Genomic DNA, 12,594 nt, shown 5'->3' on the forward strand with positions numbered 1-12,594 from the left:
GGCGCGTCATTTCCGGCCGTCTCAAACTTGGACTTGTCCCTTTCTGCGGCAGCGGGGCCCCGGGTGAGGAGTGAATGTCCCCCCGACTGGCCGCTGGCAACCGCAACTATGCTGACATGGTAAGCTGCCAGCGCGCACACACTGGCCTCCAGGCTGCTCATTTAATATCTGGAGGAGATAACTTTCTGTTGGTGTGTGATATTGGGGGGTGGGAACTGTTTACATTGACCTGTTTACACTGACCTATAGAGAAAGAGCAACTTCATACCAGGTAGGTCCATTCAAAATGATGGCAGCATAGGCCTCTTACTCATAGAGTTATAGAACAGTACAGTCATGTTTAGAGTCATAGATTACAACCCATACATTGTGTGAGTATGACTTTGTGTTGTCCACACATGTATTATTTCTATTAAGTTATGAGGCATCTTTGAATGGTTTCAAGAAGGAGATAGCTATATTTCTAATTTTTAAAAAAAAGGGATATGGGGGACAGGTGGGGAGGTGAATTTGAGACCCAGGGAGAGATCAGCCATGATCTGAATGAATGGCAGAGCAGGCTCGAAGGATTGAATTTGCCTACCTCAGCAGCTGGTTCCTATTCCTCTGAACCTCACAAAAAGAAACCCTGTTCGCAGCTGATCTTGAGAAAGATCATAACCACGTTATATCGGAAAATAGCATCCACACCTGCACCTCCCTTGAAGTGTTAGAATCGTAGAATCCCTACAGTGCAGAAGGAGGCCATTCAGCCTATTGAGCCTGTACTGACAACAATCCCACCCAGGCCCGATCTCCATAACCCGGGTATTTACCCTGCTAATCCCCTGACACTAAGGGGCAATTTAGCATGATCAATCAACCTAACCTGCACATCTTTGGACTGTGGGAGGAAACCGGAGCACCCGGAGGAAACCCATACAGACACAAGAAGAATGTGCAGACTCCACATAGACAGTCACCCGAGGCCAGAATTGAACCTGGGTCCCTGGCGCTGTGAGGCAGCAGTGCTAACCTCTGTGGCACCCAAGCCTTAAAGTTGGTTTATGTAATTGATGAACAAACTCAATTTGTATAATCTGGTGATTCAACTGTGTAATTTTAAAGGGATTTGGCTTTTTAAGTGAAAGTAGCTTCTCCTCAAGTAATAATCATTAACTTGTCTTGTGATATAATATCGCAAGTTGGAATAGTATGCTTTTCTCAATGCTACATAATGTAATGTCAGATCTCTTACTAATATAGTTATTCAGGCTTAATGGTGTAATAATTGTTTTTTGAGGGCACATTTCCTGGCATTACTTCCAAAGTTAACAGATTAATTTTAAGCACTGGCTTTAATTCTGAATATATGGCTCTTGGGGAGATGTATTGCATTGGCACTCTCTTTATTTGTTCTTAGGTTGTGGCCATAGTTGGTAAGGTCAGTGTTTATTGCCTGCCCCGAGAAGGTGGTGAGTCACCTTGTTGACTGCAATTGAAAGGTTTGCTGGGCCATTTCAGGGGCATCTAATGGTCAAGTTTATTGCTGTGGGCCTGGAGGCATATACAGGAGAGAGCGGGGAAAGATAGCAAAATTCCTTTCTTAATGGACATGGTGAACCGGATGAGCTTTTACAATGGCATGGTAGTTTTGCCAAGGGCAGCACGGTGGTACAGTATGGGTGGCACAGTAGCTAGCAGTGCTGCCTCATAGCACCAGGGACCAGGGTTCGATTCCCAGCTTGGGTCACTGTCGGTGTGGAGTTTGCACGTTCTCCCTGTGTCTGTGTGGGTTCCTCCCGGGTGCTCCGGTTTCCTCCCATAGTCTGAAAGACGTGCTGGTTAGGTGCATTGGCCATGCTAAATTCTCCCTCCATGTCCAGAACAGGCACCGGAGTGTGGCGACTAGGGTATTTTCACAGTAACTTCATTGCAGTGTTAATGTAAGCCTACTTGTGACTAATAAATAAACTTTAGTTTTATGATTACCATTTCTGAGACATTTCTTGTTCAATTTTCTGGTTGCCATGGTGGGATTTGGAGTCATGCCTCTGGATCATTAGACCAAACCTCTGGATTACTAGACCCCTGAAATTTGAGTTTCAATCCAATTCCACCTTTCAGAATGGGGCACAGAGGAAAAAATAAAGCAGGCTTATAATAAAGGGATGGTGATGATCATGGTTGATTTCAATCTATATATAGATTGGATGAAACAGATTGACAAGGGTAGCCTGTGTTTTCAGGACAGTTTCTTAGAGCAGTATATTCGAAAGTAGGCTATTCTAGGCCTGGTAAAGTATAATGATGTGGAGATGTCGGCGTTGGACTGGGGTAAACACAGTAAGAAGTTTAACAACACCAGGTAAAAGTCCAACAGGTTTATTTGGTAGCAAAAGCCACACAAGCTTTCGGAGCTCTAAGCCCCTTCTTCAGGTGAGTGGGAATTCTGTTCACAAACAGAGCATATAAAGACACAGACTCAATTTACATGAATAATGGTTGGAATGCGAATACTTACAACCAATCAAGTCTTTAAGAAACAAAACAATGTGAGTGGATAGAGCATCAAGACAGGCTAAAAAGATGTGTATTGTCTCCAGACAAGATAGCCAGTGAAACTCTGCAGGTCCACGCAACTGTGGGGGTTACAAATAGTGTGACATGAACCCAATATCCCGGTTGAGGCCGTCCTCGTGTGTGCGGAACTTGGCTATCAGTTTCTGCTCAGCGACTCGGCACGGTAGCACAGTGGTTAGCACTGCAGCTTCACCGCTCCAGGGACCTGGGTTCGATTCCCGGCTTGGGTCACTGTCTGTGTGGAGTTTGCACATTCTCTTCGTGTCTGCGTGGGTTTCCTCCGGGTGCTCCGGTTTCCTCCCACAGTCCAAAGATGTGCGGGTTAGGTTGATTGGCCACGCTAAAATTGCCCTTAGTGTCCTGGGATGTGTAGGTTAGATGGATTAATGGGTAAATATGTAGGGATATGGGGATAGGGCCTGGGTGGGATTGTGCAGACTCGATGGGCCGAATGGCCTCTCTCTGTGCTGTAGGGTTTCTAAGATTCTAAGAGATTCAAAGACTCTGCGCAGAGTCGCTGAGCAGAAACTGATAGCCAAGTTCCGCACACACGAGGATGGCCTCAACCGGGATATTGGGTTCATGTCACACTATTTGTAACCCCCACAGTTGCGTGGACCTGCAGAGTTTCACTGGCTGTCTTGTCTGGAGACAATGCACATCTTTTTAGCCTGTCTTGATGCTCTATCCACTCACATTGTTTTGTTTCTTAAAGACTTGATTGGTTGTAAGTATTCGCATTCCAACCATTATTCATGTAAATTGGGTCTGTGTCTTTATATGCTCTGTTTGTGAACAGAATTCCCACTCACCTGAAGAAGGGGCTTAGAGCTCCGAAAGCTTGTGTGGCTTTTGCTACCAAATAAACCTGTTGGACTTTAACCTGGTGTTGTTAAACTTCTTAAAGTATAATGAGGCAGGATTAATTCATGGCTTAATAGTAAAGGCAACCTTTGATCATAACATGATTGAATTTTGTATTCAGTTTGCAGGAGAGAAGAGTGGGTCTAAAGTTAGTGTTTAAAACTTAAAGGTAAAAAGGGAAAATTAGGTTAAGGAGTAGGGTTAGTAGAAGTGCAGTGGAAGATAAGTAAGGAGGTATTCCATAACACTTATCAAAAATTCCAGCAATTAAGAAAGATTCTAGGTCAAAGACACATCATTGATGACTAACTAAGGAAGTTAAAAGTGTGCAACTCTGCAAAGATTAGTGGCAGGTTGAAAAATTGAACAAGTATGAAAGAAGCAAAGCATGATGTAAAAGGGAGAAGTTAGAGTACAAGAGAAAGCTGGCTAGAAATATAAAAAGCAGATAGTAAGAGATTCTGCAGGTGGGTGCCTGGAACGCCCTGCCAGAGGAAGTGGTGGAAGCAGGCACACTGGCAACATTTAAGAGGCTTCTGGATGGGTGCATGAATAAGGAGGGAATAGAGGGATATGGACCAAGTTGGGCTTGGAGGGCCTGTTTCTGTTCTGTACTTTTCTTTGCTCTTTTTGTATTTAAAAAGCAAAAGCATTATTAAAGTGAGCATTGGTCCTCAAGAGAATGAGACTGGGGAACTGATTGGTGGATGCGTTGAACAGCTATTTTGTGTCTGTCGTCATTGTCGAAGCCACAAATGACATCCCAACAAATCAAGAGATGAAAGGGATGGAGGAATTTAAAACAGCTACAATTACCAAGGAAAGGGTAGATAGAAACATACATAGAAGATAGGAGGAGATCATTTGGCCCTTCGAGCCTGCTCCACCATTCTTCACGATCATGGCTGATCATCCAACTCAATAGCCTAATCCTGCTTTCTCTCCATTACCTTTGATCCCATTCGCCCCAAGTGCTACATCCAGCCACCTCTTGAATACATTCAATGTTTTGGCATCAACTACTTCCTGTGGTAATGAATTCCACAGGTTCGCCGTTGTTTGGGTGAAGAAATGTCTCCTCATCCCTGTCCTAAATGGTCCACCCTGAATCTTCAGACTGTGACCTCTGGTTCTAAGGAATTATTAGAACTAAAGGCTAAGTCCCCAGGTCCTGATGGACTTCATCCTTGGGTCTTAAAAGAAGTGATTGCTGGGATTGTAGATATGATTTTCCAAAATTCCCTGGATTCGGAAAAGGTCCCATCAGATTGGGAAATAGTGAATGTGAACTCCTCTATTCAAGAAAGGAAGGAGACAGAAAGCAGGAAACTCCTGACCAGTTAGCTTGACATCTCTCATAGGGAAAATGCTGGAATCTATTATTGAGGTTATAGCAGGGCACTTGGAAAATCTCAATGCAAGCCAGCAGAGTCAACGTAGTTTTGTGAAAAAGGAAATTGCGTTTTGCTAATTTATTTTGAGGAAGTGGCGAGCAAATTGGTTAAAGGGGGGCTGTCGATGTGGTGTACTTGAGTTATAAAACCACTGGGCACATCCAGACAAAATTGTTGGTTGATATGAAAGGTGATTAACCAGCATTGTGGCAATGCTGTTTAACATTGGAAAGGCTGTAAGAGGAAGCATGCTCTGGACCTCCATGGCTATGGGTGTACAGCACAAAACTGCCAGTAATTTGTTACTCACTTTGACTATGTAATGGCTAGTGGCTTTTCCACTGATAGTGGAGTTAGCAGTTGGGGTTGTGGGAGGAAGAGAGAGGTGTGAGGAATGCAAGCACGGTAGTCTAAAGATCAGAAAAAAGTGCAGGACACAAAGTGCTTCTCCTTGAGTACTCTGCTTGAAGGCATGTCCGACCCACAATGTTGTGATCTCTATCAGGGGTAGAACAAACATAAGAATTAGGAGCGGGAGTAGGCAATTCAGCCCTTCGAGCCCGCTCTGCCATTTAATATGATGATGGTTGATCTTATCTTGGTCTCAACTCCACTTTCCTGCCTGTTCCCCATAGTTCTTTATCCTGCTTTTCACCAGAAATATATCCATCTCTTTCTTGAATCTGTTGATTAATTCTGTCTCCACCGCGCTATGGGACAGTGAGTTCCACCGATTCACAGCCCTCTGAGAGAAGTAGTTTCTCCTCACCTCAGTTTTGAACCTACCTCCTCTCGCTCTATATCTATGACTTCTTACCCTAGACTGTCCCACAAGGAGGAACACCTGTTCAACGTCCACCTTATCAACCCTCTTTAGCATTTTATATTCCTCAATCAGATGTCCCCTCATTCTACTGAACTCCAGCGAGTACAACCCCAAGCTATTCAACCACTCCTCGTATGACAGCTCTTTCATCCCTGGAATCAAATGAACAAGAAGTCGTGTCCTGAATCTATCCCCGCTGGATCGGAAACCCTGTGCTGTTTGCACTAATCTGATCTATACCAGCCTTCAAAAAAAAAGTCAGCATTGCTGTGGCCACGTACACTTCTACATGCAAGGATAGCGACGGTAGATGCTCCAATTTCTTTCAATCACATGGCTGACCAGGAATCTCTGACCGCTTGTCATTGGTGTACGTTGGAAAGGTCTTAAAGTTGATAATCAACCTCTTTGACTGCGTTGTCAACAGACTTTCCATGGCCTTAAGTCCTGGGGTGGCACTTGAACTGAGGGCTTCTGGCTCAGAGGCAGGGACGTTACCCAGTGTGCCACAAGACCTCCAGGACACAAGCGAGCAAGACTCAGATCAGCGGTGAGTTGAGGTATTGACAAGGGGAGGATGGTGTTCAAATAACTGAAGTGTTGGGATGGCTGCATTTTTAAATGGTTCGGTAGCGGCAGAGGTGAAAAGCAGTTTTGGCAATGGATTGGCTATGCCGTATGGGTCAGATGTATGATTGAGTTCAGCCTGAGGAAGGAAAGAAATGGAACTGATATTAGATGTACAACGTTGAACTGGTTGGCTTTAATGATTTTTGAACTCAAAGAAAGTTCAGAGTTATCTGAGGTCTAACATCAGACAGCACAGTGACTATCATCGAGGTAGTTAATTTTTTGAATTTGCAGTTTAAAGCATATTGAGTAGAACAAAGTTCTCCTTTTCATCTGTTCTTGTACATCTTTGTGCAACTTTGTATTCAACGGGTGTAAGTTAAAAAGGTGTTCGTTCTGCACACTTGGCGATCGTAACAAAGAACAATACAGCGCAGGGACAGGCCTTTCGGCCCATCAAGCCTGTGCTGATACATGGTTTCTATCCCTCTGTTTGTCAACCGTTCCTGTGTCTATCAAGATGCACGTTGAAAGTTTCTAACTTGCCTGCTTCCACCACCTCCACTGGCAGTGCATTCCGGGCACCCACCCTTTTTATGAAAAATGTTCCCCGCACATCTCCTCTAAACTTACCACGTCTTACTTTAAACCTGTTTCCTCCTGTATTCGACCCTTCCACCCTGGGAAAAACCCTCTGACTATCCACCCCATCTATGCCTCTCATAATTTTGCAGACTTCTATCAGGTCGCCCCCTCAGCTTCCGTCTTTCCAGTGAAAACAATCCAAATTTATCCAACCTCTCCTCGTTTCTAAACCCCCCCCCTCTCCCAGACCAGGTAACATCCTGGTGAACCTTCTTTGCATACTCTCCAAAGCATCCACGTCCTTCGGGTAGTGTGGTGACCAGAACTGCACTAACCTCCTCTTTACTTATTTGAGGAAAATGTGCTTCAAGTTGTCATGTTACTACTTTCTATTGGAACAACCTCTTCTAACTGAAATCAAACACCTGTTTAAATGCTGTAATATTTTATGGACTTCCCCCTCCTGTTGGCCTCCAGCAACAGAACTCATTATCCCATTTTGCGGAAAATCAATTAACCAATTAAAATAAATCGGACAAACTGAGGGACAAATTAAATGGGCAGCCCCTTCAAATTTCACCATCAACTTGGTGGGATTTGAATCCGGGTCCCCCAGAGAATTACGCTGGGTCTCTGGATTATGAGTCGAGTGATAACACCACCATGCCATTACCAATGCATCATTGAATGATACATATTATCTGTTAAATTTGATTGCAATATCCAGTGCCTTATCTTTGCAAACTGTTCCAACTTCCTTCTAATGGTATTGCCAAACCCCCACAATGCCTTGAGATTAACTATTGACTTATTAATCATATAGTGTCAGCCGTGGCTTATTTGGTAGCACACTATTTTCTGAGTCACAAGGTTCTGAGTTCAAATCCCTCTGTGGGCCTTGAGCTGGGGGGGAATCATAGAATCCCTACAATACAGAATGAGGCCATTTGGCCCATTGAGTCTATACCGACTAGAATCCCACCCAGGCCCTATTCCCGTAACCCCACACATTTACCCTGCTAATCCCCCTGACACTAAGAGGCAATTTAGCGTGGCCAATCAACTTAACTCGCACATTTTTGGACTGAGAGGGGAAACTGGAGCACCCGGAGGAAACCCACGCAGAAACATGGAGGAGGAAGTGCAGACTCCGCACAGGCGGTGACTGAGGCTGGAATTGAACCCGGGTCTCTGGCGCTGTGAGGCAGCAATGCTAACCACCGTGCCGCCCAATCAATGCTCCACTGTCGGAGGTGCCCTCTTCCAGATGAGATCTTAAACTGAGTCCCTACCTGCTCTCTCAAGTGGGCATGAAAGATTTCATGGCACTATATCAAAGAAGAGCAGGGGGGGGTTATCCTTGGCGTCCTGGTCCCTAACATCTCAAAAACAGATTATCTGGTCATTGTCACATTGCTGTTTGTTGCCACGCTTCCCATATTGCAACAGTAACTACACTTTGTTGGCTGTAAAATCTCTTTGGGACATCTGGTATAAATGCCGATGTTTTTTCTATTGGGGTTAACTATTTGTTCTCCTACGTGAACCATGATGGTACATTTCTGATTTTGTTCATCCACCGGGCAGCCTTGTTGACTCAGAGCAGATGGCGGCGCGTGGGATTTCCTTACCATTTAATTTTCATGGTTAAAGCTCACGTGTCGCACACTCCTGAGTCTCTAATACGTGGGAGGCTCCCCACCGGCAGCACTGACGTTGAAAAATAACCCTGAAATGTAGATTTTTGACTTGCTAAATAATTCTCTCGCCGACCCCTATGGATGGTTTTTAACATGTTATCGCATTAGTCTGGCAGTTTTCGATTGTGACACTATTTAGCTGCCATTGATGCTGTTTTGGTCTCGCTGAGTACATCTTGCCACAAATGAGCGCCTGCAATCTGTTTTTTTGCTTCCGAAGGATGAAAATTTATGCATGTCTGATTGTGAATGCTCTTCATGTTGGCGTTTAGAAGGAATTGATCAAAGAGTTTGTGTCTTAATAATTTCCAATCAAATAATCGTGAACTCATCAACCATATGTTAAATTATGGTTGGAATAATATACTTCTCTCAACACTATATGTTGTAAATGTCATTACCATTGCAGTTATTCGGATTAAACCTCACACTGCTGTAATAAAAATGGCACGTTTCCTGTCTTTCCTCCCAAGGCTACAGTAATGATGTCAGATGTTCATTGCACGCTTAGTGCAGAAAGAGGTCATTCGGCCCATTGAGTCTGCACCGACTCGCTGACAGAGCATCTCAACCAGGCCTTATCCCCATTACTCTACTAGTAACCCCGCTAATCCCCCTAACCTACACATCTTTGTACACTAAAGGGCAATTTAGAATGGCCAATCCATTTAACCTGCACATCTGTTGGACAGTGGGAGGAAACCAGAGCACCCGGAGGAAACCCACGCAGGTGCAAATTCCACACACAGTCACCCAAGGCCGGGATTGAACCCGGGTACCAGGCGCTGTGAGGCAGCAGTGCCCACCAGTGATACAAAGTTGGTATCCCTGATTTTATTTTTGAAAATGTGCAGTCAAAGCCATGAGGTTATTGCCCATCTTAGCTTTCATTTATCTGAAGTTAACCATCTTCTTGCAAAAACAGAAGAGCTATGAAACCTGTTTACACGCAGCCCTGAATCACAAAAAGCTCTGGGTCTCCTTTTTCCTTCATTTTGAAGGAAATTATGTTCTTGGTTGTGCATCCACAGGATAACTTATTCTGAAGAGCAATAGATGGTATACTCTCATGATTTGAACCCAGGAAGAGTGGATTGCCGCCCGGAGCAGTTTCCGTGTCTACTAGAGGCCTAATCAATAGGCTGGAATTTTGAGCAATTTTGCTGAAATATTAACGCTTTGGTTCCATGCTTAACACGATGTAGATAAACGTGTGGCTGTTCTGTTCAGCAGGAACCTGATTCAACCCTGTGAATAAACTTTGCACAAAGCAGTGACCGCGAAAGTAGATTGGCAATAACACTGTACTTGCTTAGAACACAAGGCCACCTTCCTAAGTTCTTGAGTAACTCTGGAATGAGATTGACATCTCGATCTTTATCCTGTGAAGGTGCTGAGTTCCTGTGTTGCTGACTGGACAACCTGATGTAGGGATGTTGTCACCATGTTTATTTAGTTCTTAGTGATGGTTCAGTGTAGGAAGGAACATACAGAAGCCAATGTGGTTTAATGTTGAGCAACAGGCATCTTTGCTGTTAATTCAATTATATTGCTTTGAATATTACCACTGCATGTATGCATCAAATGCTATATAAGTCATAATGGTGTCTCTCGGCACAGTCCAAATCCAGGAAGACAAGACCTATAACTGTACTATGAGAAGCACATGATTTTTTTCATAATGTCCACTTGAGCTATCATGCATTCAGCTTAGCTGGGATGTAAGCACTGCTTTTGACAACACTTCACATGACCACAGACACATTATCTCTTCAGGCACCACACCCTCAGAGGGTGTTGGTGACCATGGGCTTCCATGCTAATCTAGCTCCGGAGGTGTGATTATCTTTATTAATGGTGCGAACATCCCAGTTCGCGAGGCTCTTAAAAATCATTCTTTGTCTCCCTTGATCGCTTTTACCAACAATCTTTACCATCAGCATCAGACTGTCAAGATCATGGTTTTTTTTATGTGCCCAAGAAACTCCAACTCTCTCCCTGATCCTGGTCAGCAGGTCTCGGATTTTACTGGCATCTCTTCATTGGTAGTGTGACTTATCCAAAATATCTTCGTTGTTTGCCTCAAAAACCACAACACTGCAGCCTCGATTCGTCTTTTTTGAAGTTTGTTTATTAGTCACAAGTAGGCTTACATTCACACTAAGGAAGTTACTATGAAAATCCCCCAGTCGCCACATCCAGGCGTCTGTTCGGGTCCACTGAGGGAGAACTTAACATGACCAATGCACCTAACCAGCACATCTTTCGGACTGTGGGAGGCACCCGGAGGAAACCCACGCAGACACGGGGAGAACGTGCAAACTCTGCACAGACAGTGACCCAAGCTGGAAATTGAACCTGGGTCCCTGGTGCTGTGAGGCAGCAGTGCTAAGCAGTTTCATTCTCTGCATTGCTTCAGTGATCGCCCAACACTCAATTCCATGTGACAAAGTTGGCGTGATGGATTGGCATGATGCAGTATTCTCAGAAATACTGAGCTGTAAACACTGGTTTTGGCTAATTTTGAGTTGATCATTAATCTTTTTCATATTTTGAAACTATTCTTTGGCCATTCCAAACCTTGGTCTTAATACTCGGTCACACTCTCCATCCGATGTTAACATACTTCCGAGGTAACAAAATTTGTCTGCCTGTTTAACCTTTTCATTCTTTGTTGTGATCTTATGTTAACAAATGCGAGGTTATTCACTTTGGAAGAAATAATAGCAAATTGGATTATTATCTAAATGGAAAAAAATTACAACATGCTACTGTGCAAAGGGACATGGGGGCCCTTGTGCATGAGACGCAAAAACCCAGTCTGCAGGTGCAACAGGTGATCAAGAAGGCAAATGGGATGTTGGCCTATATCGCAATGGGGATAGAATATAAAAGCAGAGATGTCTTGCTGCATCTGTACAGGGCATTGGTGAGGCCGCAGCTGGAATACTGTGTGCAGTATTGGTCCCCTTATTTGCGGAAGGATATATTGGCCTTGGAGGGAGTGCAGAGAAGGTTCACCAGGTTGATACCAGAGATGAAGGGTGCTGATTATGAGGAGAGACTGAGCAGATTGGGTTTGTATTCGTTGGAATTTAGAAGGCTGAGGGGGGATCTTATAGAGACCTATAAGATAATGAAGGGGCTGGATAGGGTAGAGGTGGAGAATTTCTTTCCACTTAGAAAGGAAGCTAGAACTAGAGGGCACAGCCTCAAAATAAAGGGGGGTCAGTTTAGGACAGAGTTGAGGAGGAACTTCTTCTCTCAGAGAGTGGTGAATCTCTGGAATTCTCTGCCCACTGAAGTGGTGGAGGCTACCTCGTTGAATATGTTTAAATGACGGATAGATGGATTCCTGATCGGTAAGGGAATTAGGGGTTATAGGGATCAGGCGGGTAAGTGGAACTGATCCACTTCAGATCAGCCATGATCTTATTGAATGGCGGGGCAGGCTCGAGGGGCTAGATGGCCTACTCCTGCTCCTATTTCTTATGTTCTTACATTCTGGTGTGATTTTCTTCGTGGACAGGACTAGATATTTTATTTATAATTGATGTTCAGCTCTTTTTCCTCGCTTCCACTCACTATTATCGGCGTATATTATTAAAGCTGTAACCACTAGGAAACTCTTCAATCACTGAATATTTTCGCTATGCAAGCTGAATAAATCTGGGGACAAAGCACACCCCTGTCTGACCCCTCACTTAAATCTTCACTAAGTCACTTCGATCGTAACTTTTACAGCTGCAGTTTGTTCCCAATAAAGACTTCTTATCACTCTTGCCATCAAGGTCAAGGGACCCGAACATGCTCATCAGATCTCGTGCTTCATCTTTACAATGTCTTAATATAAACAGTAAAACACATGAATGCATCTTTTTACAGGGCACTGCTGTGCCTTTTCACAGTGCCGGATCCTGTATCGGAAACAGAAAATGTTGTTGAGACTTGGTTAGCATCTTGGGGTTTGGGGGGGGTTGGGGGCGGGGGGGGGGGGGGGGGTGTCGAAGTCTGTCAATGTTTTCGGGCCTTGTGGATTTTCAGGGTTGTAACGTTGACAGTTTCCTGTGTATATTTTATATAGATGCTGCCT

General features: G+C 44.2%; 1 protein-coding gene across 1 annotated transcript in view; it reads left to right on the top strand.

Annotated features, from left to right (window-relative positions):
* fbxw2 (F-box and WD repeat domain containing 2) overlaps positions 1-12,594 on the top strand; it is a 34,243-nt gene continuing 21,649 nt past the window's right edge. The window contains exon 1 of the mRNA XM_078226414.1: positions 1-119. The gene's annotated coding sequence lies outside the window, so the exon portion shown is untranslated. The remainder of the gene's footprint in view (positions 120-12,594) is intronic.

This window comes from Mustelus asterias, chromosome 13 (assembly GCF_964213995.1).
Source record: "Mustelus asterias chromosome 13, sMusAst1.hap1.1, whole genome shotgun sequence".
Taxonomy (NCBI): Eukaryota; Metazoa; Chordata; class Chondrichthyes; order Carcharhiniformes; family Triakidae; genus Mustelus; species Mustelus asterias.